General features: G+C 46.2%; 1 long non-coding RNA gene across 1 annotated transcript; it reads left to right on the plus strand.

The window, feature by feature from the left end:
- Positions 1-2,184: 2,184 nt before the first annotated feature.
- LOC310669153 lies at positions 2,185-4,048 on the plus strand. Its single transcript, XR_014507047.1, has 3 exons — positions 2,185-2,242; positions 2,979-3,365; positions 3,554-4,048. It is a non-coding gene; the product is annotated as an uncharacterized lncRNA (long non-coding RNA).
- The last annotated feature ends 2,658 nt before the right edge of the window (positions 4,049-6,706 follow it).

The raw sequence follows: 6,706 nt of genomic DNA on the forward strand, positions 1-6,706 counted from the left end.
TCCACAAGCAGCACCTGAGCAGCACAGCACTCTCCCCTCCTGTTGTTTCCAGCAGCTGGTATTCAGGGGGCATTCCTGCCTTCAATAATGGAGGGAGACCATAAGCAATCAGAGTTGGTAGCTTTCAATGCAGGATGGGGGGGGGGGTGTCATCCAATGTGCACCCGGCAGGACTTCATATCAGCCTCCCATGACTGCCGTCTGAAAAGGTCTCTGCCATTGCAGTCTTGAAGTGAGGAATGTGCATGCATGAGCTGGTCTATCAGTAAGAAGCGACCCTTCACTGTGCTTTTATTAAAAGCAAGCCATTTCAACAAAGACACACACACACACACTTTTCTCAGTATCAATGCCTCTGAGATTAATACATTTTTTTCAGGTGCCGTCATACCTGACAATATGCAATTATCTTTGCCGAGAAAGTGGGGTGGGGTGGGGGTAGGAATAAAGATTGGGTGATCGTGTGTGCTTCTCTTTGGTGTTCTTTGAATAGAAAGTGGGCTGTTCTCCAGAGGTGTTCATCAGATGTATTCTGCAGAGGGAATGTAGCATCCCGATTAATTTGGGGTAGAATCTTCATGTTGACGCTGGCAGATGGAGGAAAACGTTCTGGAAACACAGGGAGGATATGGGGTGGCGGGGGGGGGGGGGAGAGATCACACCAGTTTTTCAAACATGCATTATTTGAGGAGGGGAGGGGCATTTCAAATAATGTTAAATAGATCTTGAGAAAACAGAGCTGGCGCAATGAAGCCTTCTAGGGATCAGCTGATGGCTTTAAAAGAAAAGAATGCATGCGAGCTTTGATGCCGTGCTTCCTTTATCAGCCTGCCACACCACAGCCTTCCAAGAAAACAGTAAATTAATGCTATAGATGCTGAACATAAACTACTGCTGTTTACTTCATTTCTGGTTCTCTGTGTGTATCTGTGTTTCGTAAGTGCCTTCAAAATCTCTCACAGTGACTTAATTCTTTGCAGCACTGGGGGGAGGGAATTTTCTCCATTTTCAGGTAGTCTTTGTCCATCCTTGCATCCTCAACGAGCAAATATTTTAACTTGTTTTTAACTGGTTTTTTAACTTGTGGGTTTTTTAAATTTGGAGTTTTGTTTGTTTGTTTGTTTAAATTAAGGGGTGGAATATGTACCTGTGAAGAGAAGAACTGCAGAAAGCAGTGGGATGGCCTAATCGCAGTGGCTCAGTGCAAGGCGAGGTATGGTGTGGGAGGTGGGGCAGGCCAGGTAGGGGGCACACAGCACAGGCAGCTGGTGACTCCTCTGACCTGGGGAATTGCGGCTGTCCTATCAGCCAGCCCTCGGGTCTGCGGATGCTGTTGATGAGTGTCGGGTGGGCTCCCTCATCCACAATCTGATTGTAGTTGAGGAAGCCAATTCGGCCTTTATCACTGAGACTTGGGTGGGTGAGCAGGGTGGAGTTGGTCTCACCCAGCTATGCCCACCTGGGCACTGGGTGCAGCATCAGGGCAGACTTGAGGGTCAGGGAGAGGCAGTTGCTGTGATCTATAGATTCCATCTATGGAGTGTGCGTTCCTGGCATTGGGCAGTTGGGACAAATCAGGGATTCTGCTGGTTTACCCCCCGCCTCGCTGCCCAGCACTCTCCTAGCCTGAGGTGGCAGCTGGTTTTGGAGGCAGTGCTGAAGACTCCCAGACTGCTGGTTTTGTAGGACTTAAACATCCATGCTGAGGCAATTGGCTCTAGGGTGGCTCAGGATTTCATGGCTGCCGTGGCGACCATAGGACTGTCAGAATATGTCACCAATCCAACACATGTGGCAAGCCCCATTCTGGACTTTGTTTTCTCAACTAGGCAGGAAGAGGGTGATCTGAAAGTGGGGGGTGCTGACACAGCCCCTTGTCAGGGTCAGACCACTACCAGCTGAGATTTAGGCTTTCAGCACCTTTCCAGTCCTACTTGGATGGTTATTTCCAGAGGGTGATGCTAGGGAAGTGTTCTTCGGCCTTGTGGAGCCGAAGTGTGGGGTTCCTCAAGGTTCAGTTTTATCCTCTAGGCTGTTTAACATCTAAATGAAGTCACTGAGTGGGGTTATTCCTAGCGCTAGAGTATGTTGTGAGTAATCTGCTGATGACACACAGTTCTACTTCTCTTTTACATCTGCAGATGAGGCCGTAGATGTGCTAGACTGTTGTCTTGCCTTGGTAATGGACTGGACGAAAGCCAAGAAACTGAAGCTTAATCTAAATAAGACTGAGGCACTGTTAGTGAGTGGCTCCCTAGACCAGATGGGTGGGAGATTGTTTGCTCTTGATGGGGTTACACTCCCTCTGAAGGAGCAGGTAAATAGTTTAGGGGTACTCCTGGATCATTTGCTGCCACTTGAGGCTCAGGTGGCTTCAGTGGCGCAGAGCGCTTTCCATCCACTTCGGCTGATGACTCAGCTGTGCCCCTATCTGGATAGGGATAGCCAAACTTCTGTTGTCTATGCTCTGGTAACCCTTGGGCTAGATTACTGCAACATGTTATTTACATGGTGCTGCCTTTGAAGATGGTTTAGTGCAGAATTCAATGGCCAGGTTGTTCACTGAGGGTAAAATAGTTTGAGCATATAATGCCAATCCTGACCCAACTGCACTGGCTAACAATTAGTTTCTGGTCCCAATTCAAAGTGCTGGTTTTGACCTATAAAGCCTGAAATGTCTCAGGATCACAATACCTCTCCATATGAACTGACCCAGACCTTACGATCATAATCTGAGGCCCATTTTTGCATGCCTCCTCTGCAAAAGTCTGGAGGGCAGCAACATAAGAGTTGGCCTTTTCTGCTGTGGCTCCATTTCTGCTTTAGGCACCAGGCAGAAACAGTTTCCTATAATGAGGCCTTTGTCTGATTCCATGGCCTTTTAAATGTGTTTGTGGGTGTGGGGGCTATTGGTTTGTTTGGTTTTTGTTTTATTATGCATCTTGTGTTCTCATTTTGTATTTTTATGTTGTGAACAGCCCTGTGATCTTCGCATGAAGGGTGGCATACAAAACAAGCAAGCAAGCAAGCAAATATTAAAGGGGACAGGTCCACTGCTGGTTTCCCCCAACATGCCTCTGAGTAACTTGAGACCTTAGCTGTAGCACATGACAAAGCCCTAGACTAGGGATAAGGAACCGTTTTCAGCCCGAGGGCCTCATTCCTTTGCAGGCAACTATTCAGGGGCCACATGCCAACAATGGGTGGGGCCAGAGGCAAAAGAGATTTGAGGGGTGAATGTAAATTTTACCTTTGAATAGCAGGCTAGATTGCAGCCACACAGAAGTCAGAGGTTTGGATACAGAAATGTGCCTCTTTCGAGCATCCATCCATCCATCCATCTGCCAAGCTGTTTCTTTCATAAGGTTGGGGGGGTGTCTATGGTGGGGGAGCCCTTTTCAGCCTGAGGGCTGCATTACCTTCTGAACATCCTTATGGGGTGGGGGGCATCCTCCTGGGTGGGGCCAGAGGCAAAAGTGGGTGGAGCAAATAGCTCTTTACAGTAGGCTAGTTTCTACCCATGCTCACACACTTTTCTCTATTCTCCATCCAGACAAGGAAGAGGCATTATCAGGGTTCAATGACACATTCCAGCAAGGCAAAAGCACTCAAAGAGGATGCAGTGCAGGGCTGGTGAGGGGGTGTGGCCTGACCAAGGAGCTGGGGGCTCTTCTCAGCCTGGGGTCTGGCCTTCCCCACCCTTCCCCCAGCCTAATGCCATCTGCAGAAAATCTGTTGCTGCAAGACTGGGACTTCATAGCCAAGGACTTAAAGCTGTTTCTTTGCCCAGACATATCAATCGTTCCCCCTTTAATTTGAACATCTATTGTTAGCAAAATCACTGAAGGCAGAGCACTTAGCATCTGTGGGACTATGGAGGGGGAACAATGAGAAATATCATGTTAATGAACAAGATAACTATTTGTAAGCACTGCTGGGAAGAACTACCTCATTAGAGACTTTTCGGGGAAATTGGACTTTATTTGTACCATTTTGGAATCGATTGAGACCCCCGGGAATGAGCACCGATGGACGTCCTGACAATGTGATGGACTTACTTAATACAGGAACCACAGGATTTAATTTGATTTAATCTTTGGCATTCATCTTTTATAATAGGTCTATCATCATTATTATTATGAACTTTTAATTTTTATTATTTGAAAACAATTAAAACAAATTTTAAAGGACATAAAGCCATGCTTTTGCACAGATGTATCGAATGTTCCTTTTTAATTTTGAGCATTTACTCTGAGGAGGAGGTCTGTTTAACCCCAAAGCTCTAAGGAGCACAGGAATCTGCCTTATATTAAGTCCATCTAGCTCAGTGTTGTCTACACTGTCTGGCAGCATCCCTCCAGAATTTCAGACAGGCAGCCTTTCAAGCCGCATCTGGAGATGCTGGGGATTGAACCTGGGACCTTCTGCTTACAAGGCAGATGTTCTTTCATTGAGCTATGGGATGGTCCTTCCGCATAGCTCTTACATTCTTTACAAACACTGATTAGTTTCAGCACACACAAAATTTCACAGAGGATTCTGGGAGTGTACTTAGGAGAATATTTTGTTCAATAGTGTGCAGGTGCTTCCAAAAATTAACATAAAAATTATCTAAGACTCCTTGGCAAGAGAGGAGAGGAGAGGAAGTAGGCAGACTCTTTCTTTCTTTCTTTCTTTCTTTCTTTCTTTCTTTCTTTCTTTCTTTCTTTCTTTCTTTCTTTCTTTCTTTCCTCTATCACATATCTATCCCACTTTTCCTCCAAATAGCTCAGGGTGACATACGTAGTCCCATTCCCCATTTTACCCTCACAGCAACCCTGTAGGTAAGTTAAGCTGAGAGTAACTGGCCAGCCAGAGATCACTAGAGAGCTTCACAGCTGAAAGGGGATTTGAACTCTTGTCTTGCAGGTCTTAATTTCACCTCACCAGCTCTCAAAATGGCACACATGGTTCTCCTCTTCTCATTTTATCCTTACAACAACCTGTGAAATAAGTCAGACTGAGAGGCAGTGATTGGCCCAAGGTCACCCAGCTTCATGGCTAAGTGGGAATTTGAACCCTGGTCTCCCAGGTACTAGCCTGACACTCTAGTCACTATATCACACTGGCAGGCCATGGGAAAATGAGTCCACCATTTCTGGTTTTCTCATTGAGGATTCCCCAATAAGCTCCTGAGGACCACCAAAGTTCTCCAAAGCATGTTTAGAAAGCCATGGTAAGTGACCAGACGTTTTCCATCTGGAACCCTCTATGTGATTTGCACTATGACTGCTTTGGCTGGGTGCTGATGGGAGTTGTGGTCCAAAACACCAAGACAGTAATAGGCTTAGGAAGGCTGTAACAGACCAAGAAGATGCCTGTTTTGAAAATGCATATTGTCCTTTCACCACACAGTGGAGCTGTTGACACCTTACAAAAGCAGTCGAGGTGCCTGCAAACTTTCTAGCACTGGTTGAACGGTGAGCCGCACAAAATGGTATGGAAATGGGAAGAGTGTAAAGTCGAGGCAGAATTTGAAAGCTATATTCCAGTGAACAAAGACAGTCACAGACAATATTGGATAGATACTCAAGTTGTGACAATAGAGTGGTGGAGACAGGTTAACCATCTCCCTACTTTCTTTGTGTGTGCTATTCAACGACTCCTCACAGCTGCTTCCCTTACCCTGATTTGTATCTCCATTGCTATGTAAAACAAAAACAAGGATACTCTGAAAGGTTCTTGAAGCAATCCTAGCCATAAAGGGACCACAAAGGCATCACAAAGCCAAAACAGAGGAAGGGTGCACAGCACTGCCACTCTGAATAGGCTGCACCCCTCACTGGCCCTCCTTAAGTGTTTTTGCCTGGCTAGAATATGTCCTTGGACCCTGATAATGTCTTTTGCTTTCCTAGATGGAGGATAGAGAGGGGTGTGCAAGTGTGTGACCAAAACTAGCCTACTGTATAAACGTAATCCTTACATTTGTTGTTCCACCCACTTTTGCCTCTAGCCCCAGCCATGACAGGTATTTGCCGCTCTGAAAGGAATGTGGCTCTCAGGCTGGAAACTGCTCCCCACACCTCTCCTAAAGTATCCATTATACTCATACCCTGTTCTCACACTGGCCACCAAGTGATCTCCTACCCAAGGGACCTTGTATATACCTGCGCCTGCTTCATTTTGGCAAGCTAGCAGATTCTGGTCCTGAAAAATTATTCACTTTGCCACCTGACTCTTGCAGGGTCATTGCCCACTGCCAACGATATCCCCGAAAGCCTCTACAGAAAATACTGGGCGAGTATGGATGGACCTGCTCAGGTGTTGTTCTGTTGGCTAGCTGGCCATATGCCAAAGCGACAGGATTCCTTCTTGACATTTTGCTTCTTGTTGCTCATCTGCATTATTGATTACAGAAACTTTGCATTCAGGGCTATCTGCATAATGAGCTCGAGGGACGAACAACTTGAATGGCTGGATGGGAGTTTTCCTAATGGAGGAGAGGAGAGGAAACATTTTGGGGAGTAGCAATAGAGGATCAAAAAGCAAGAGCTGATGAGAGGTATTGTAGGAGCCAATGTAGTGTAGTGGTTGGAGTGTCAAACTAGGATGCAGGAGACCAGGGTTCAAATCCAGAATTGGCAAGCTCTCTGAGGAGAGGTGGGATAGAAATGTAATAAAGTAAACAAATAAACAAGAAGATTAGGATCCTTTACATGTTGTAAAC

Source organism: Podarcis tiliguerta, assembly GCF_965153285.1.
Source record: "Podarcis tiliguerta genome assembly, chromosome: Z".
NCBI classification, from domain to species: domain Eukaryota; kingdom Metazoa; phylum Chordata; class Lepidosauria; order Squamata; family Lacertidae; genus Podarcis; species Podarcis tiliguerta.